We start from the raw sequence: 22,503 nt of genomic DNA, 5'->3' as shown, positions 1-22,503 counted from the left end.
AAAGAGGTCAACATTTAGTTCTCAAAATATTGAGGTTTCAGAGGTAAAGTAGTTGTGCAAAAGTGTGCACTTCCAATCATACACACGCTTATGCTATTCAGTACTTCATTCAAACATAGCCCATGGCTTTCAGCAGGAATCAATTATCTGGTAGTACACGAGTGACCAATGCACTTATAGACATTATTATGCACAACGAAAGATTGATTCGAGTGTTGCACACACATACAGTAGCAACTTACTCAACTATATGACTCGCAACCCCACACTTAGTCTCAAAATATACTACTATGCATAGAGTACACATAATGCAACTGCAGGTACAATGTACATCACAATACAAGCAGTTAATCACTTTAATTGCATTTAATTCAGCTAGGAACTTGGTCTCTCGAAAGCCTAACGACCATTAGATGCCTCAAAATGAAAGGTGAAAGAGTGGCGAGCACCCGTAGCTCCTACACTCTAACACAACAGTACATAATCACTCAAATGACCTCACATTTATTCACTATCATAGATTAGTGTCGCTCGGTTACTCAGACTTCGCCGGTGCCTAAATTTACCTCTCAGGCATTTTGTCGAACAAGTAGAAAGCAACAATTTTGCCCAATTTATTCTAACAGTTGGGCAATTCAAATACCCTCCCAAAATTAACGAGATAAAGGAAATTTTAGTTTATCATCTCTCAAACATCAACAACCAATGGTGGAAGCAAGCAAGAACCTCAAAATGTTTCAAAGTCTCCTCTTAAGTTCATGTGTGGAATTCAAATTTGTGAAACCTAACCTAGGGGAATTTGAGGGCGGGAGTATGATGCTTCTACCAGTGAGATAGAGAAGAGGAGGGAAGAGAGAGAAGTCGAACATACTGGTTGCATTGGAGTTGAAGGTAGTGGTGGTGCGAGGGAGGGGAGTTGCGGTAAGGGTGGTGTTTATTCTGATAGGGAGAGGCAAGAATGGGAGAGACGGGCGTTTAAAGTGTTTAAACAAAACACTTACCTATGCACGCTGAAGGGGACGTGACGTGTCTGCCTTGGTTCCCAAAATTTTTATGGGAGGCGACCTTGGTTGCGATGGCCGCATTTCACTACCTCGTGCAGTTTGTCTCAAATTTTTTGGCGCTAAGGGGGATGTGATGCATCCACCCTATTTTCCCATACTTGGAGCTTTTTTTTTTGAATAAACATACAAGGATTAACTCCTACAAAATAAAACAATATTAAGGAACTCTTATAAAATCAAAAATAAAAAAAACAAAAGGGAAACGTTAGTAGACTATGATAGCAAAATAAAACGCTTGGGTTGCCTCACAATAAGCGCTTGATTTAACGTCGCGGCATGACGATACCACTTCTCAAGCATCCTTCAGTGCAATTGAGGATTTGTGACGATCCACGTTACCACCCCAATAACGCTTGATTCTTTACCCATTGACCAAGAATGTCCTCTCAGAATTTGGCGCTCTTAACTCTATAACCCTGTATGGTGTCACACGTACTATTTCAAATGGTTCGGACCATCTCAACTTCAACTTTACAGGAAACAACTTCCAACTGGACCGACTCAAAATGGTGATGCTTGATGTGCTAGTCATGCCACCTTTTGGTCTTTTCTTTATATAGCTTGGCGTTCTCATATGCATTCAGCCCGAATTTATCTCTCATTGAGTTGGAGCAATCTCTTCTCACCCGCCAACTCCATATCCATATTGAGCTTTTTGACGGCCCAAAAGGCCTTTTGTTCTAGTTCAACTGGAAGGTGACATGCTTCACCATAGATCAACATGTAACGCAAGGTATGAATAGGTGTCTTATATGCAATCCTATACGCTCATAGAGCGACATCCAACCTCGCAGCCCAGTCTTTCCTATTTGCACTGACCGTTTTCACCAAAATTTACTTTATTTCTCTTTTCGATACCTCTGCTTGCCCACTCGTCTGAGGGTGATATACGGTGGCAACTTTATGCTTGACCCCGTATTTAGCTACAAGGTTGTTCAAAAGTCTATTGCAAAAATGCGTACCTTCATCACTTATCAGAAACGTGTAAAAATATTCTTCTTGACAAAATTAGCCACCACCTTCGCATCATTAGTAGGTAAAGCAATGGCCTCCACCCACTTAGACACGTAGTCCACTGCTAACAAGATGTATTTGTTCCCTCTAAACGACGGTAATGGTCCCAAAAAATTGATCCCCCAAATATCAAAAATCTCCACCTCAAGAATGTCCGTAAGTGGCATCTCATTTTTTCTAGTGATTGTTGCAGTTCTCTGACATCGATCACACTTCTTCACAAATGAATGGGCATCTTTAAACAGAGTCGGCCAATAGAATCCCGATTGTAGAACTTTTGCAGCTATTCTATCACCACCATGATGTCCCCCATAAGGTGAGGAGTGACAATCGTACAAAACCTGCTCCACCTCCTTCTCCTGAATGCATCTCCTCATCAGTTGGTCAACACATTGCCGATAGAAGAATGGCTCATCCAAGAAATAGTAGTTTATGTCATGTAGGAATCGCTCCCTCCCTTCAGGTGGCATTTCTGGAGGAAGTACTTTGCTCACTATGAAATGTACATAATTCGCATACCATGGTGGCGGATCATGTGTGACTGCAAAGAGTTGCTCATCTGGGAACGTATCCTTAATCACCCCTCCTTTTCCCACATGCTCATGAATTTTTAGCCTCGACAAGTGGCCATCCACCTGATTCTATGTGCCCTTCTGATCACGGATTTCCAAGTCAATTCCTGCAAAAGAAGTACCCATCTAATCAGTCTCGGCTTAGCATATTTTTTTGAGATTAAATACTTGATCGCCTCATGATCCGTGTACACGATCACATGCATTCCTACTAAGTAGGACCAAAACTTGTCAAAAGTATAGATAACTGCCAACAATTCTTTTTTTGTCATAGTGTATTGAGTTGTGCACCGGTTAGGGTCTTGCTGGAATGGTAGATTGAATGAAACATGTTGTTCTTCCTTTATCCAAGCACATGCCCAATTTCTACATCACTCGCATCATACATCAACTCAAAGGGCAGACTCCAGTCAGGTGCGATAATGATTGGCGCACACACCAACTTCAATTTCAGCTCCTCAAATGCCTTCAGAAAGGAATCATCAAACTTGAATGCGGCATCCTTTTCTAGTAACCAGCACAAAGGATTACCAATTTTCAAAAAATCTTTAATGAAACGTCTATAAAAACATGCATGTCCCAAGAAGCTGCGGATGCCCTTAATAGATATGGGTGGTGGTAGTCTTTCCACTACCTCCACCTTGGCCTTGTCAATTTGAATTCCATGCTTGGACACTCGATGTCCTAATACAATACCTTCTTGAACCATAAAATGACACTTCTCCCAATTAAGCACCAAGTTAGTTTCCTCACAGCGTGCTAGCACCAACTCCAAGTTCTTCAGACAATTACTATAGGATGACCCGAAGACTGAAAAATCATCCATGAACACCTCCACGAATTTTGCCACTATGTCGGTGAAGATGGCCATCATACACCTTTGAAGAGTCATTGGTGCATTGCATAACCCGAATGTCATCCTTTTAAAGGCGAAGGTTCCATAAGGGCAAGTAAATGTAGTCTCTTCCTGATCTTCTGGTGCTATCGCTATTTGGTTGTAACCGGAGTAACCATCAAGAAAGCAATAATATTCATGCCAGGCTAGCCTGTCCAACATCTGATCAATGAAAGGGAGAGGGAAGTGGTCCTTGCACGTAGCCTTGTTGAGTTTCCTGTAATCAATGCATACCCTCCAACTCGTCATCATTCTAGTAGGTATCAACTCATTTTCCTCGTTTTCCACAACTGTCATGCCTCCCTTTTTCAGCACGCACTGCACATGACTCACCCAATTGCTATCAGAAATAGGAAATATGATCCCAACGTCCAGCCACTTGATAATCTCCTTTTTTACCACCTCCTTCATAATAGGATTCAATCGTCTCTACTGCTCCACACTTGGTTTGTGTCCATCCTCCAGGAATATTTTTTGCATGCAAAATGATGGACTAATTCCCTTGATATCGGCAATAGTCCAACCAATGGCCCCTTTGTGTTCCTTCAAAACCTGCAACAACTTGTCCTCTTACACATGTGATAATGAAGATGAGATGATCACAGGTAAGGATTCTGAAACACCTAAGTAAGCGTATCACAGGTGAGAAGGTAAAGGCTTGAGCTCCAATTTTGGATCCTCCTCAATAGATGGCTTAGGTGGTGTCAATGTCAATGGCCTGTCGATTTCCTCAAATCTCTTCAACCCGTTGACATACTGGTATGTCATGTTCAAAACGTGTACAATTTCTTCCACCATCTCATCCTCATATTCTTCTTTGTCAATTAAAGCTCTTCCCAGAGGATCTTCAGACACCAAGTATGGTGTTGTGCCTTCCAATTCATTTTCCACAATTGTGATCATGGCCAAATCTTCATAGTGTGCTGGCAATTTAAGTGCTCGGAATACAATGAAGACCTCGGACTTGTCACCCGCTCTCGTGGTCATTTGTCCTTCACATACATCAATAATTGTGCGACCCGTGTCTAGAAATGGTTGTCCCAAAATAAATTGGACTTCCTGATCAGTCTCGTAATCCAGGATGACAAAATCAGCTAGGAATATGAATGTGTCCACTTGGACCAGCACATCTTCAATAATGCCCTTGGGGCTGGCTAATAATCTATATGCTAATTGCAATACCACCATAGTCAGTCGAGTATCTCCCAACCCTAGCTATCGAAACACGGACAATGGCTTCAGGTTTATGCTCGCCCTAAGATCACACAATGCTAGCCCAACCACATGTTTCCCAATTGAAATTTGAATTGTGAAGCTTCCTGTGTCCTTCAATTTAGGAGGCAACTTATTCTAAATTCTATAACTACACTCCTCAGTGAGTGCTACAGTCTCGAACTCAGTTAGTTGCGCTTGTTTTCCACAATTTCCATGATGTACTTTGCATACTTTGGTACTTCTTGCAAAATGTCCACCAATGGGATGTTTATCTGCACTTGTTTTAAAATATCAAGGAATTTCTTGTATGCTACATTATCTTTCACTTTCTGCAATCTTTGAGGGAATGGAGGTGGTGGCTTCACAACTATTGGTTGGGGTTGCTTTGCCACGGCCTCTTCAATTGGCTTCTCCGACTCCTTTGCAGTTTCTGATTCGACTTCTGTGTTGGGTTGTTTTCATTAAACGTCACTTGTTTTCTCTTCTTTGATGGGACTTCTCCTAATTATCTCACATTCCTCAATGACACGGCATTAATAGGGGCCTTAGGATTAACCTCAATGTTGCTAGGTAATGCTCTCGCTGGTCTGGTGTTCTGGGCACTGGCGAGTTGCTCAATCTGTCACTCTAAATTTCAAATAGCAGTAGCTTGATTTTGATTATCAGTCATAATATTCTTGAGAATATCCTAAATATTACCCATCAAATTTGCGGACTCATCTACTTGTGATGGGCAAAACTGCTGATATTGACCTTGTGGTTTGAATTGATTCTGAGCACCCTGATTTCCACCCTAGGAGAAATTTGGGTGGTTCCTCCAATTTAGATTATAAGCATTACCATATTGATTCTGATTAGCTTGGCCTCTATTAGCATTCCCCACAAAGTAAACTGACTTTGGATTCGCTGGACAGGCATCACTGGTATGGCCCTCACCGTAGACTACGTAGAACACCTGCACTTGCTGTACTGGTTGAACCTGTTGCATTGGTGGGAACTGTTGTTGGTTTTGAGTCCCATTCATCTTGCTGATTTGGTTTGCTAAAGATGTTACCTGTGCATATAGTGTTGATAAAACATCCAATTCAAGTACCCCGACAGCTTTATGGGTTATGTGTCTACTTGCTTCCCCTTGCCAATATGGGTTGCTTTTGGAAAACATGTTCAACAGCGCGTAGATCTCATCAAAGCTCTTTTCCAATACTTGACCACCAGCTACTGCGTCTACTACTATTTTTGTTTTATGGTGCAGACCTTAAATAAAAGTGTGAGCCAGTACCTCGTTGGTTTGGTTATGGTGTGGACAGTCTCTTAGTAGCCCCTTGAATCACTCCAAGGATGCATAAAGTGATTCACTTTCTCTCTGTTTGAATGCAACTATCTCACTTCTTATCTTTACGGTTTTACCAGAAGAAAAGAACCTAGCTAAGAATTTGCGAGTCAAATCATTCCACGATGCAATAGAGTTAGCTGGCTCAGACTTCAACCATCTCTTGGCCTCTCCCAACAGAGTAAAAGAGAAAAATGTGAGCCTGACATAATCGGATGTGACCCCGTTAGTCATTTAAGTATCACTAATCTCCAGAAAATTCAAAATATGTTGTTAGGGTCCTCGTGTGGTAGCCCCATGAACTGTCCATTTGCATGAAGTAGGTGGATCATGCTCTTCTTAAGCTCGAAATGCCCAGTTGTCACAACCCAAATTCCCCTCTGTTTGGGTATCGTGATGGCACCTAGTCTTAGGGACTAGGTAAGTCTAACACTAATTGAAACAACAACATTATCTAAATAACATCCAACAATTTGAAATAGAAATCTCTTAAAATTTACAATTTCCAAAACTGGTAGTACAAGTCATAAGCTCTACAAAGTGTTTGCTAGAAAACTTCTAAATACAACTGATAGAAATAAGAATAAATAGTGCAAACAAATATGAAAACTTGAAGGTGACGCCGAAGCCTGCGAACGCAGCAGCAGGTTTACCTTGAGTCTCCACATCAATGACTCGCACAGCTACTGACGAACAAATACCTGGATCTGCACAAAAATGTGCAGAAGTATAGAATGAGCACACCATAGTGGTGCCCAGTAAGTATCAAGACTAACCTCGATGGAGTAGTGACGAGGAACAGTCAAGACACCCACTGGTCTAATAAATGCAATATGGCTCACAATACAGTAATGGAAATAACAAAGGAAATAACAAGTATCATCGGAATAGCATAAAAATGGCACAGAAAAGTGAATGGAACACAACCTAAATCCGGAATCACAAAAACGACAAGTACAAGTAATAACTCAGCAACTACAACTGCTTTTACATCAGGTTTTAGTCATCAAACTCCGCGAGGTACCGAACCTCAGACAATTCACACTCTCACAGGTCTCAATACTTGAACTCTAACACTTGGCATCTTGTTCCCTCATAACACCTCATAACCGCACAGACGACACATATTCCAATAGAGCCATTCTCACATAGAAGGCTAGTAACATGGGTGAGCATATATGCTCAACAATATCAAGAACACCTCTTATCTAATAACAGTACTTAACTACATGTATGCTTGTGCAAGTGTTCTAACATAGTCCATATCAACAAATAAGCATAGGGAAAAAAGAACGAAGGACACGTAGAATATTTTCTCACAGCTTTCACAAGATAAAACTCACACAGGTACGTATACCACTACGCAAATATCAATAACAAGAATGCCCCCAGGCCATAAATCATCACAAATCAATCCCTGACACAGCCCACCTTGTCTCGCCACATGTGCAATAGTAACATAAATGTCCGCCTTGTCTCGCCACACGTGCATAATAACGTTCCCACCTTGTCTCTCCACACGTGCATAATAATGTTCCCACCTTGTCTCGCCACATGCACAACCCACATATATATATATATATATATATATATATATATATATATATATATATCCCACCTTGTAACGCCACATGTGCAAATATCAATAGTAACAATTGCACGGCAGGAACCTCGTGCAACCCCATAACAACAACCGCACGGTAGAAACCTCATGCATCACAATAATAACAACCGCACAACAGAAACCTCGTGCATCACCAAAACAGTACAAAAACAACAATGGTAATAATACAAAGTATGACAAGTAAATCAATTCAAGAACTTTAATTCACAAAGAAACGATAGAACCAGTTCACAAGGAATAACCACAGTAAAGAATGCTAGGCGTAAAGAGAACAACTCAACAAGGGAAAACTAATATGTAGCAACGATCCCACAATATACAATTCAGCAACAAGGAAGCTAACACGAGTCAAATAATTCCAAATAAAGACAAGTCGACTAAGATATAGGATATCTAAACTTCTTTTAAGTTTGAGAAATTACGAAGGATATTCAATAATTCAATTAAGGATAAGCAGCGTAAAGATAATCATAACCTCAATTAAGACTGAACCATTATAGGATGAGATAATAATACTTCCAAATAAAGATAAACAGATAAGAAAAGATAGCATGACAATAGAAGAGGTAAAATCTTCAGTTAAGTCAGATATGATTCAAATAGGCCGTAAGAGTCAATCATAAAAGCAATTAATTCTAATTAAAGCATGTAGAGGTGAAACTAGTAAATATGAACTTAATCATATCAAGAACAACTTCATACTCAGTGAATATAAGGACCTAAGAACCCTAAAAGGCCAACTTTCCACAAATAAGTCCGAGCACGCACTTGTCACCTCGCGTACACATACTACAGTCAACATAGAACACTCAACTCCTAAAGGGGAAATCCCCCACACAAGGTTAGATAAGATACTTACCTCAAAGAAGACAGACCGATACTCAAAAATGAACTTCTCGGGTGAAATGACCTCCGGACAGCTCAAATCTAACAAAAAAAATTTCAAATCACAAATAAAACTCATAAGAGACTATTCCGGATCATAAAGCCTCAATCTTTATAAAAATTTAAAATCGGTCCAAAAGTCGACCCCCGGGCCCGCACCTCGGAACCCGACAAATTTTACAAAACCCGAACACCCATTCCGATATAAGTCCAACCATACAAAAATCATCAAATTCCTATACCATTTCGTCCCTCAAATCATGATTTTTTATTTTGAAAATTTTCTTTAAAAATCACCATTTTTCTCAACTCAAAATAAAAATTTAATAATAAAAATAAAGAAAACATCATGGAATATATTAATTCTAGGTGAAGAACACTTACCCAATCGAATTGCTTGAAAAACCCACAAAGAATCGCTCAAAACCGAGCTCTAAAACTCCAAGAATGGTGAAAATGGCAAACTGTCACGCCCCAAAACCGAGTAGCGCGACCGGCGCTCAACCGAGTGAACCCGACCGAGCAAGCCTATTAGATTCCTTCTACCCAAACTCATTTATGAATAAAGAAGATATATGTTTTCCTTAATTAAACAATAAAGTGGTCATGTCTGAAATTACCAATTTCTTACCATAAGTTTCACCATTTTTAAAGTCTCAAATGGACAATTAATACAACCACAACATAGCATAGTTTGTCCTTCCTAGTACCAACACACAATCCACACTATGTCTACGGAGCCTCTATAGATAAATAAGAGTACAATGATAATGCCGGCAACAAGGCCCTGGCTATACCTCAACAATAATACATAATGATCAAAAGATACATGAACCCGGGATGAAGTGGGGCTCACCAGGTCAGCTGGGAAGAAGGTGTACTACTATCACTGATCAATGTCTCCTGCTGTGGAATCACCTGCATCCATTTAAATATGCAGCGCCCCCGGAAAAAAGGGACGTTAGTACCGTCGAATAGTACTAGTATGAAAACTAAACACCAATTTAAGAATTTAGAAATACAAGATAATCATGATGAACCAGTACGGCAATAGAATAATATAGATAACTATCTCAACCATAGCAAGCTAATTAAAAGCTATCAACAACATTTATAGGATTTAAGATAAGATCCTATATAACCATCTTCACACAAAGCAGCCCCGCCGCCTCACCCAATGTATGCAGGTAGAGGTGTACGTACAATACCACAACTCTAATCAAGCGGCCCTGCCGCCTCACCTCAATGTATGCTGGTGGATGTATAACCACATTACCAAGAACCTACACAAAGTGGTTATGCCGCCTCACCCCAATGTATGCGGGTGGTAGTTCCACAACAATACCAAAACCATACACAAAGCGGTCGTACCGCCTCACCCCAATGTAAGCGGGTGGAGGTGCAGTCCCACAATATCATAATCCCTACACAAAGTGGTCATGCCGCCTCACCCCAATATATATGCAGGTGGAGGTGTATCACAATAACAATCTCTATACCATAATCCCCACACAAAGAGGTAATGTCGCCTCACCTCAATGTATGCGGGTGGAGGTATATCACAATCACAATCTCTACACAACTTAGCATAATACCTTTCACATAAATCACGACTAGAAATTATAACATGTGGATACGTAATCCATAGTTTGGGACACATCCTCAATTTATAATGCAATATGATAAGAGAATTTGAAATACAAATTGAACATATATCTTCATCACAAAACTTATCGGAATACTCGATTTATAATCAACATCTCGGAACTCACAAGGATAATGAGAATTCCAACTCTTAAAGAAGAGTTTAGCCAAAATACCTCAATTGAGCTTCCTTAAACTCTAAAATGTTTCGAAATTCTTAGCAACTTCAATCTATTTTAGAAATATAACAAATTGGACCACAATTAGGAAGATGATTATGGTTCTAGCTAATTTGAGCATTTTATCAAACACTAGATGTGCATTAAGGTTCAAGGTCCTTTTATGGAGGATTCCATCATCCCACAACCCAACCTTTACCATTTTTAGCTCAACAATCTTTCTACACCCTTTGATAACACATGCATGTAAAATAACCAACCCTCTTACCCAGAAATTATCTTGTTTTTTTATCCATTTCCACACAAAATTTGAAGTTGAGGGTTAGGGTGTAGAATCTTACCTCTATGATAAAGACCTACTGAGTTTCCCTTCTTAATCTTCCAAATCTTGAGCAAGAATTGAAGAACAATTATTGAAGAATCACCTTCTCACTCTAGGGCACCCTCTCTCACTCTAAAATGTTAGATAATAGCTCAAAAATGACCCAAAGAGTGTATTTAACGAAATAGGGTCGGGTTTTAAAAACCCAAAAATGGAGCTCCGGAACAAGGTATGCGATTGCATAACCGATATGCGGACCTCATATCGGTCGCATATTTGGTTACAAAATAGCCAAAAGAATTGCATGTGTATGCGGTCACTATGCGGTCCGTATACCTGTTATGCGGTCTCATAACTGTTATGCGGTCGCATAATGCACCGCATAATAGTTATGCGGTCGCATAGTTTACCGCATAGTTGCTTCCAACTGACCCAATCAACTACCTCACTCTGCGGCCATTATGCAGTCCGCAGAGTGGTTCTGCAGCCGCATAATAGACCGCAAAAATGCACTTTTCCGCCAAAAAATTTCCTTCACTTTCCGGTGCATTGTTCAACCCAAAAAGTCCGAGACGCGGCGAGCAAGCTCGCCGCGAAGAATTTATACAATCCTCAAACACGTAAGCCTAGTCCGGCACCATGAAACATTATTTTCTCTGCAAATTTTACCAGGCCTTATACTTAAGTACTTTGAAATTTTCCGGGGTGTTACATTCTCCACCGCTTAGGATCATTTGTCCTCGAAAGAGGGTCAAATTCTGTTATTAGCATCTTATGCAACTCAGTTTTTCATACCACACACCAGCAACCCCAAATTTGACTAACTCCCTAAATGTTCAAAATATTTGCCAGAGTTTCCTTTATAATTAGGCCTATCCACCCGTCAGAGAGCCCCAGAAACACATCCTAACAACATATACGTATACCAACATCGTAACATAATACAAAACAACACCAAATGTGGTCTCATAAGCAATATATATCCAGAAAGGGACACCCTTAATGCCAATTGTTCACATGATACAAGATTCATAAAAAGTAAGTCTTATGAATCACAACTTTAAATACATGGTCATTCAAACAAATAAGGATATTTTTTCTTCATTTCTTCCTCGGCCTCTCAAGTAGCCTCTTCAACCTGTTGGTTTCGCCACAACACTTTCACGGATGCAATTTCTTTGTTTCTCAACTTTCGGACTTGCCGATCAATAATAGAAACTGGAATCTCTTCATAAGTCAATTCTTCATTTACCTTAATAGTCTCAACCGGAACAATGATTGTCGGGTCTCCAACTACTTTCTTTAACATAGACACATGAAACACCGGGTGTACTAATGACATCTCAGGTGGTAGCTCAAGCTTGTATGCTACCTCACCGATCCTCTAAATGATTCTTTACGGTCCAACATACCTCGGACTCAATTTCCCTTTCTTACCAAATCGCATTACACCCTTCATGGGAGAAACTCTCAAAAATACCCAATCATCTTCTTTGAATTCCAAATCTCTACGACGAACATTCGAATAGGATTTCTGACGCGAGTGGAGGGACGCGATCGCTAGTGAAGGGACACGAACACGACGAACAATGGGAAGGAGCTTATGCGGACGCGGGGCAAATGATGCGAACGCGAAGAAGAAATAGCCAACAGCCCCCAGCTCCTAATTTCTACTACGCGAACGTGAGGGAACAGATACGAACGCGAAGTAGAAGAAAATAGACCTTTGCGATCGCGAGAGGTACTATGCGAACGTAATGAAGAAAAAATGGGGAAGATCAACAGAACACTACGCGATCGCTATTGGATCTACGCGATCATGAAAGAGAGCACCAGAAACCATCAATCCAAAAATAGAAGAAATTGGCCCGAGGCCCATCCGAAACACACCCGAGGTCCCCGGGACCCTGTCCAAACACACAAACAGGTTCCATAACCTAACACGGACTCGCTCAAGGTCGCAAATCACATCGAACAACGCTGCAAATATGAATCGTACCATGAATCGAACTTAAGAACTTTCAAAACTTCCAACATCGAAAACTCGTGCCGAAACCTATCAAACCAACCCGTAATGACGTCAAATTTTGCAGGCAAGTCCCAAATAACATAACGGAGTTGTTCCAACTCTCAAAATCGCATTCCGACCCCGATATCAAAAGGTCCACTTCCGGTCCAAATCTCCAAAAATTTGACTTACGCCATTTCAAGCCTAAATCAGCTACAGACCTTAGATTCACGGTCCGGACACGCTCCTAAGTCCAAAATCACCCAACGAGGCTAATGAAACAAATGGAACTCCATTCTATAGTTGTCTTCATACAGTTCTGACTACGGTCAAAATCATATGACTTAAGCTTCCTTCTTATGGACCAAGTGTCCCAAATCACTCTGAATTATCCGGTAACTGAATTCAACCACGCACACAAGTCAATACACATAATACGAAGTTGCTCAGGGCCTTATGCCACCAGACGGGGCTTAAATTCTCAAAACGACTGGCCGGGTCATTACACCAGTGATCCTAGGATTAACGATGCTTGAGGTTACATTAGCAATATTGGGCATAGCCACCTCTTGTACCGCCAATGGGTGTTCATCCGCTATTTTAACAAGAAGTTGAATGAGTGCTTGTTGATTATTAGCTTCTCGAGCTTCTCTCAACCTTCTACAAAATACTCTCTCAGGTCTTGGGTGAAAATCCTGTAGTTTATCCTGGCTTCTAACCCATCGCATTCAATCAAAGTACCCGAGATCAAACACCCAGCCAAAAAAAAGATTAAAAACTAAACTCGATGAGTAGTAAAAGCTTAATCTAGTAAAACAATTAATTTCGAAGTCCCCGGCAACGACGCCAAAAACCTGTTGCCCTAAATCGCACATGTAAGTATACGTGGTCAATCAAGTAATAAAGAGTGAGTAGAGTATCATTCCCACAAGGACTTGTGATCAATTATCAACTAAATCAAGCAAAGTATAACTTATCGAGTCAAGAACAAGTTCAAAGTGATTTTTGTTTGATTAATTCTACTAGCTAAAGTTGCGATTAAAAGATAATCTAATTAATTATCACACTTAGCACGATGATTTGTAGTTCAATGAGAGATAAGATTCTAGGGTCATGGTTAGATAACAATCCTGTTGAATTCTTCAATCGACTCGACTTATTAATTTATCTTGGTTATTAACCTGCAAGAATAATAATACTCGTAGAATTTGACAACTTCTACTCGCCTATTTAATTTATTCTAAACTCTATATTTTGATGAGATTAGAGATAAAAAGAACACATTAATGATTTCTTGCACAACTGGCTAAGCATGGCAAGTAGGTATATTTATATCCATATTAGCAAATCAATTTTCCAATGACTAGGTTCAAGATCGTGCTCTATTCAATCCTATTTCAATCAAAAATTACCTCTTTCAAGTTCAACTCAAGATTCATATATAGTATTTCACTTTTAGCTAGGCAGTAAAACAATTAAACTCAAGATATGAATAAACAACCCAATATGATAAATTAACTCATCAAATCAATATTCGAATATCAACATTCATGTGAAACCATAACCCCATAATAAATGAGTTTAGCCACGCATAGTCATGGTAGCAATCGTAATTAATTCCCAAAAATACATACAAATCAAGAAAAGAAGGGGAAAGTAAGAACTCAAGATGAATTTCGTGGTTTCCGAACTCTGTGATGGATTTTCTCTGCTTCTCAGTGTGTTAGATTACCCAAAAGAGGCATTTTTGGTTATATATTGCGTACAAAAGTCGTAGGCCAAAGTTTTCCTTTTCTTATTCTGAATCAGCTTCAGGGATTGATGCTGGGGTGGATGCTTCGCGTCTGCCTCAGCTTGAACTTCTCAGCATCAGATGTTGGGGTAGATGCTTCGCGTCCACCCTCTGTTCCCTCATCCTTGATGTACCCAGGTGCAAATACTAAGGTGGGTGCCTTCTCCCGACTTCATTGCCAAGGATGAACCAAATACCCTTTTTTCCTAGGTTGGATGCGACGCATCCACCCTCTTCTCCTATAGGTGGAGCATTTTTTCTTCATATTTTTGCACTCCAAACATCCTAAATCATCACACATAATTTAATTAGTCATTAAACTAATAATTAACACATATTGGGCATTTTAAAGATCAAATAGCACCAAAAAGCGGTTAAAGCATGAGTAAAGTAACATTAAAACACATAAAAATATGCCCAATATCAGAAACAAAACTTGCACCTTCTAAGACATTCTCATATATCTCTGAATGAACAAAATCATTCTTAAATTTTGCTCAAACTTAAAAGCAAATAAGGATTATGAATCAGAACAATTGTACCCAGATGAACAAGAGACATCCTCTTCATAAGAACCATAAACATAATGGGCCTCTCTTCGAATCCAATCAAATGGTTAAAGGTTAGATGCCTTGCTTTTCGATCATAAAGTTAAGCGGATGCATTAAATTCTCAGACTATATCAAAATCAAAAATACAAAATTCTTGGTCATTAAATGAGGTCACCAAACACTCAAGAGTCAAAACTCAAAGAAATGTTTCTGGGTTAACTAAAAAACCCAAGAGTAAAAACTCAAAGATTAAAAGCTTCGCATAAACACTAAAAACCCGAGATCAAGCTTTCTGTGGTAGTTGTACTTTTTCAGCACTAAGTGATCATTGACGAAAGAAAAATAGGTGGTAGAGTTGTCATCTAAATTCCTATGTTCTGCACTTTTTTCCCTTCGCCCGATTTTTGTCCCAATTGGATTTTTTTGACAAGGTTTTAAATGAGGTAGTTATAAAGGTAGAAAGGATAAAATATTCCACTTCCTGATCACATCATATTGAGTAATCGAAAAGTGGGGGGACTATCTGTATACGATAAAAAATGGTCTCAAGAGTTGGGTGAATTAGTAAGCGACACGTGTTTAGGATGACCACTCAGTGGTGACTCAACCATGGTGACACCAGATACAAATTTGTGGCCAGATAAGAAGCAATTCAAAATATAACTATTACAGAAACATTACAAAAGATCCCAAGATTCCTCCGGCCTTTATTAACCCTTATTAGGCTTTATTACCTTTTATTATTCTTTATTACATTTTAATTACCTTTTATTGAAATATTAATATTGGTAATTAAGGGGGCATAACTTGTAGATCATATACTGATAAGTTGGTATTTTACCAATTTATCCCGTCTTTAAGCTTAGATTTTTGCTATGTTTGATTGGTAAAATCATGTGTTTAATGTTGTTTACTTCTATTTTATAGGTTCTATATGATTTAGAAGTGATCATGAAGAAACCAATTGAAAACGAGTCAAAAAGAAGTTGAAAAGAAGAAATCTGGAAAATGGCCTCAGATGTCGCAATTGCGACATCAACTTGGCAAATGCGAAGTCAACCATTCCGGTCAATGTTTGCAAATGCAAAATGAGGGTCACAAATGCGAAGTCAAACCAGACAGTCAACCTTCGTAAATGTGAATCCCTTCATCGCAAATGTGAAACCAAGTGCACAGTGCCTAGTTCGCAATTGCGAACATACGGATCGCAAATGCGATGTTCAACAGTGATGTCAACGTTCGCAATTGCGAACTTATATTCGCAATTGCGAATGTCGTGCTTTAGTTCTGGGCACTTCTGTCGTATCACATTTTCTTCATCCCAAACCCAAAATCCACAACCTAGCTCATTTGTAAAATATCTTTGGCATCTTGGGCAGCTTTTGTCAGTTTTTGGAGCTAGAGTTTTTGCACGCACACTTGGGTCTTGAAGATTTGGAGATTTTGGTTGAGAATTTCTTATCCATTTATGTTCAATTCTTTATTTCCTTGCTTTGAATTGAATATCTAAGTGTTTAGTAATTTTTCTAGCATTTAAATCATGTTTGTGGGAATATTCATATTTAAAGTGTGGATTAAATACCTTGTTGTGCTTACGTATTGAACGATTTTTATTTATTATGCAGTGAGTTATTATTTTTTTAATTATTCTTGTTCTTTAATGTTTCCAAAGGGATTAGCTAACCCTAGGACTCACCCATTCACTTCGAATTAATTTTGGGTAATTTGGGGCTGGAAAAGATTAATTAACAAGAACTTGAGGTGTTAACCCCCACTTTATAGATTCTACCTAGGAATAGGATTGAACTACTTGTAGGCATATTCGGGTGTGCTTAATCTCTTAATTGTTTTAGGGATAATTCAATTAGGAAGTCTTGTTAGTATACGGAAGAAGCTAATATAGAATTATTACCCGAGGCTAATTAACATAAACTCGCCCATATTTGTAAAATCGTGAAATACATTGGATCGTTACTTGAGTGTAATTCCCAATGCATCTATTCTTGTAGCCATTGATCATTTTAATTGCTTTCTAGGTTAATTTACATTTTCACAATTAGTTATAAATATTTTTTCAAAACATTTCTAAGTGTTTGGCTTAGAATAATAAGTGATAATTCCCTTACACGCCTAATCGCATACATATTGTTCTCTATGGGATTTGACCCCGACTCATAGTTAGGTAAATGATATTGCATGCGACCGTGTTCATTTACTTTTTAGTATTGGATTTGGACGTCATCAAAATTGGCGTCGTTGCCGGGAATAATTTGGTGTATTTAGGTTATTTGAGAAATAAGCGTAAGTGCTTTGGTCCAAACTTGTGAATATTTGTGTAATTATTTTTTTATCTTTGTTTATCTTCTTATTTTTCTTGTTTATTTTCTTAGTTTTGAAATATGGCATCATGTAATGAAATTTGGTCGGATGGTAGTTGTTCATACTTTTATGACCCTTGTCCTTATTATGGAAGACCACACTCATGGCAAAATTATTTAAATTCTCCCGGAGGCGGATTGTGCACAAAATCTCAAACCCATGAATGGAGTATTTGTGATAAGTGTGGTAGTCAAAATGGTCATTGGGATAATTGTGTTTATTTGTCCTTCCCTTCCCCGAACCCCCACTATGATGATTCTACTTTTTGTGATGACAAGTATAGGAATATGGAAGTAGAAGAAGTTCAGCATGGTCAAAATGGAGAGTTCAAGCTCATGGTGGAATTCCTACTTGAAGAAGGAAACAAAGAGCAAAGTGCCTTGGAGGAGCTTTTGGAATATAGTCTCCAAAATGATTTGGCGCTTGAAAGGTTGAACTTACAAATGGGAGAAATGCTTGACGCTTTAGAGGTCCAAAAAGCCTCGGAAGTGAATGATAGCCAAAAACCTTCCTTAGAGGTTGAAGCCGAAAATCCTTCCTTGGCACTTGATCAAAACCAAGAAGAACTCTCAAATGCTCAAAATGAGAGGATGATGCTCATGTTGGAGGCCGTTCTTGAAAATGAGGAGAAGCACAACTTGGCACTCGAGGACTTGAAACAAGTACTAACTCAAAATAATGAGAATATCCGCACATTGAAAAATCAAATGAAAATATTAGTTGAGGCTCACTATGCCCACCAACTTGAGAGTGTGGAAAGAGGTCAAGAAGAGTCCAACTTCGAGCAAGAAAGTAAGCTTTATTTTGAGGAATCAAGAATTGAATATCCGTCAACCGACTCCATACTTGTTAGTGATGCCAAAAAAAATATGGAATTAGAGTCAACGAAAAAATTTGAAGATGTGGTTGAAAATAACTCTAGTTCGGGGGACCAAGAGGATGTCAAAATCTGAAAAGAATTGCAATCTAGAGGTTTGATGTCACATTCCAAGAATTTCTCAATATTGGAATTGGTAGTGATATGGGAATTGAACTACACGAGTCAATGAGGGATTGAAAAGAGGAAAGGCAAAGGCCATACATTTTACAATTTAAAAGTACAAGAAGGCAAAATGACATTCTTCACATGAAAGCCAAGAAATGGAAAATGAAGCAAATGGCATTTGGCTTGATCATCTACTTACCACCTCCCACCGCACGTGGTCACAAACTTGATTCCAAGTTAGGTGCCCAGTTCATATCCTCCAAGTGGAGAGAAAAGTGGTAAAGTTGATTCGCATCGTGCCACGATGTTAAATGCGGCACTTGGTGGGAGGCGACCCATCGTTTTCAATATGTTTCAATTCTTTTTCTGTCATTTTTAAAAAAATTATTTTTTTTTCAAATTTTCTCTTTAAAATAGTTTATTTTATTATTTTTTATCAATCTACCAAGTTTCAGGAAGTTTGGAAGTGTTTGGGACAAAAATTAGGGAGATTGGGCAATGAGAAAAATCAGGCCCAGGCCTCTGATTTTGCAATTGCGATAAATTGATCGCAATTGCGATCATATGATTAGTCGCAAAACCGAAGAAAGGGTTTCATTTGTGTCCTCAGCTGAATTTTTGAATTTCGCAATTGCGACATCAGAGGTCTTAAATGGGTAACCTTGTTTCATTTTGAATAGAAGTCAGAAAATTTGGGGCTCTTAACAAATTAAACAACCTTCATCTTCCTCACTCTCAAAACTTTGAAACTCCCCCATTCTAACTCCTAAGTTCAAGCATCCAGGTATGAAAGCCTAACATTTGCACTCTTTATGATTTGTACCATACTCTTCTTATGTTTCTCTCATTTATCCTTCAATAGTTAGGTTTCAAATGGGTCCTTGACTTTGGTACGAAATTGTCTGAAAAATGTTCAAATCATGTTTTGATTTCTGGGTGAGGTTAGTTGAGAGTGTGAGTTTATTTCTTTGCTTGAAAAATGGGGAAGCCTGAGTACCTATGGCTTTGTTAAAATAGGAGTGATTTTGTGTGCTTACTATATGTTCGATGAAAGGCCCGAATGAGATTCTTGGCCGAATCATTAAAAATTTTCAATTCATGGTCGTGTGTGAAGTTTATTGCATGATTTTGTGCTTAAAACTGATTGGGTTCTCTAAAAGTGTGATGTTTTCGAAATTTTTAGACCTTGGGACTGTTCTATGAGAGAAGGTGGCTGGGGAGGATGAGATCGCAATTGCGATGGCCTCTTCGCATTTGCGAAGAGGTGGTCGCTATTGCGAAAGCATTCAGCTCTGGCAACCTTCGCAAGTGCGAAGAATAGATCATAATTGCGAACTCTGTGGATTCCTGTTGTCTTCGCAATTGCGAAGATATTGTCGCAATTGCGACATCAGAGAGCAGGATTCTACTAAACTGAAAATCCTGGAATTTTTTCTAAGGCTGGGGTTCGACTGTCCAATTATTTCTTTGGCATAGTTGACTCATTTTGCAATATAGTTCATAGCCATACCACGTTTTTACTCCAATACTTTGTTCACAGGTACCATAAGCTGAAAATGAGCTCTAACTCCGACAATCCGTGCATGAAAACCATTTGGAAGTAGTGGAGAACTATGACCAACACCGTTCTTGTCATTGGAATGCCAGGAACGGCACTATGCCGAGTTGATTACAAAGAAGTTGCTCCTGGAAAGTGGCATATTGCTGGAAAAAGTCCTAAAACGTCTGCTCGAGTTCCATCAGAGGCTTGTAGACATGGGATGGACCTGGTTTTCCCCTCATCTTGCAGAGAAAATGAGTAATGGGTGAGGGAATTCTATTCTAACCTTCCAGCCATCAAGGTAAGAGAGCTAATCATGAAGATTCATGAAAAAATGGTGAATTTCGGAGCTGAAGCTGTGAATCAAATCTATCACCTATAGGACCATGACATGGCACCATTCTGTGAGAAAGATTGTTCCTCAGGCGACTGGTTGGTCTCCAAATTATGCCCGGGTGTGGATGTTTTATGGGCAGCCAAAAAGAGAGGGGTCAGATCCAAAGAATTCACTGCCGAAGCAAAGATATGGTTGCCCATCATATGCAGTCGCATCTCCCCTTGGAAAATATATGGAATGTACCAGTAACGAGAGCTCAAATGATCGCCTCCATTCTTGATGGTATCCGGCTCAATGATGGTGAGATTTTCATCAATGAACTAAGGGAGTATCAGATTCATGAGGGTCAATCACGGATGTCCCTATCTCTCATCACTGAGTTGTGCCAAATTGTTGGGGTTAAGGAGGATCCGGAAGACAACTAGGTAGAACCAGGAAAGCCTATTGCTCCATTGAAGAAAAGAGGAGAGGGTGGCGCCGTGAAAAGCAAAAAGAGAAAGTTGGGATCTTCTTCTCAGACCGACCAGGGTAGCCAACCATCATCTTCTGCAGGAGGACCATTTGCTATGCTTTCCGAGAAAATGCGGCTGATTCGCGACCTAGTAGCTGGCCTTCCACAAGGACCTGGGGGAACATCTGAGGGACCATGTGCATGCATTTCAAAGAAAACATTTCAAAAGTATCTTGATGATCAGAAGAAGCAGGGATATCACCTTAAGAAGCTGGAAAAAGCATACACTGATTTGGCCACGGTGCACGGTACTTTGAGTACTTCTCATGCCAAGCTGGAAAATGCACACACCAGGATGAAGAAAAAAGAGAAGAAGAGAGATAAATTCTTCTCCCACGTGTGGAAGGGTGTGAAGGGGATATGGAAAGTTCTAAAGCCTCAAGAGCTAGTGCCATCGACCAAGCCGGAAGATGATGATGATGCTCCAATTCATTGGTCCGAGGAAGAGGAAGAGGAGGAGGATGCGACTGAGTCCGACAGTGAGGAGAGCACTTGATGCAGTATTCAGGGAGCACTTTCCACCATTTTACTCTATTTTGGTTAGTTGCATTGAGGATATTGCAACATTTCTAGTTGGGGGTGGATTCTTGTATAACTGTTGATATGGTAGATTAATATTTTATTTTCATGTGATGTGTTATATTAGTATGTTTACTAGTTTCTTAAAAAATCTCATGTGATGTGTTATATTAGTATGTTTACTAGTTTCTTAATTTTTTTTTTATATAGTATGTTTTATTGACTTGATGTTTATTAGCTTCTTGATTTTTTTTTATAAATAGTATGTTTTATTTTGTTGGCGATATCCTTGGTTTTCTTTGTACCACGGTTCTTTTTCCAAGGATGCCAATTTTCTTTTTGAACCGGGTAATTTTTGGTAAATTTTTGTGTCAACTTTTCCCGATTATGGATAGCTAGGCGACTTTCTTAAGGGAATTAATCTTGTCGTTTAGATATAGTTTTTGTTAATTTAGGAAGAATAAGTGGTTTGAGTTGAGGTTTGTTCCCATTGGCCAATTTGTGGCTTGCTTGGTACCAACATGATTTAAACCTCGGCATATGAATTCTTGGTCATTGAAAAAGAAAAATGATTGAAGTAAAGATCATTGTCATGACTTTTAGACTCAATTTGTGGCTCTTTGATTCACTAAATAGTCTCTTAGGTTATATGTGACTTCTTTGAGTTCATTGGTTTCAATTGGATTTTGGATTTGTATTCCACTTGAGTTTTCATGTACCATGTGGGTGAGATTTATTGTGAGTTCTTTTTCATCATTTTTAGTCTAGAACTTGCCCGGAATATGCGTCAAGGCGAAATCCTAGACTAACTTGGTTTGAAAAATGATGTTAGGCCTTTCTTGGACCGTTATTATGCCTTAAATTTCCTACCCTTGCATATTTTCCCTAGTCAACCCCTTTTTTAGCCTTTAAACTTTTTCTTTGGCAACCATGTTACAAGCTTTAACCCTTCATTCTTTAGTGATCTATCTTTTGGCATCATACCTCCCTAAGTACTTTGAAAGTGTAAACATAGGCTAAAATAAGTTTGGGGGTGAAGGTTGAAAAAGTTGTGATGTGGAAGTTGCTTAAAAGGTGAAAGGTAATAAAACAAATAGTGGAACATTCCTTGATTTTTGAAAAAAAAATATTTGAGAA

At 39.1% G+C, this 22,503-nt stretch overlaps 1 non-coding gene across 1 annotated transcript; it reads left to right on the top strand.

The window, feature by feature from the left end:
• Window positions 1-6,049: 6,049 nt before the first annotated feature.
• On the top strand, window positions 6,050-6,156 carry LOC117279821 (small nucleolar RNA R71). The gene has a single exon (XR_004510238.1). It is a non-coding gene; the product is annotated as a small nucleolar RNA R71 (small nucleolar RNA).
• The last annotated feature ends 16,347 nt before the right edge of the window (window positions 6,157-22,503 follow it).

Source organism: Nicotiana tomentosiformis, chromosome 2, assembly GCF_000390325.3.
Source record: "Nicotiana tomentosiformis chromosome 2, ASM39032v3, whole genome shotgun sequence".
NCBI classification, from domain to species: domain Eukaryota; kingdom Viridiplantae; phylum Streptophyta; class Magnoliopsida; order Solanales; family Solanaceae; genus Nicotiana; species Nicotiana tomentosiformis.
This window is presented reverse-complemented; position numbering and strand designations above follow the sequence as displayed.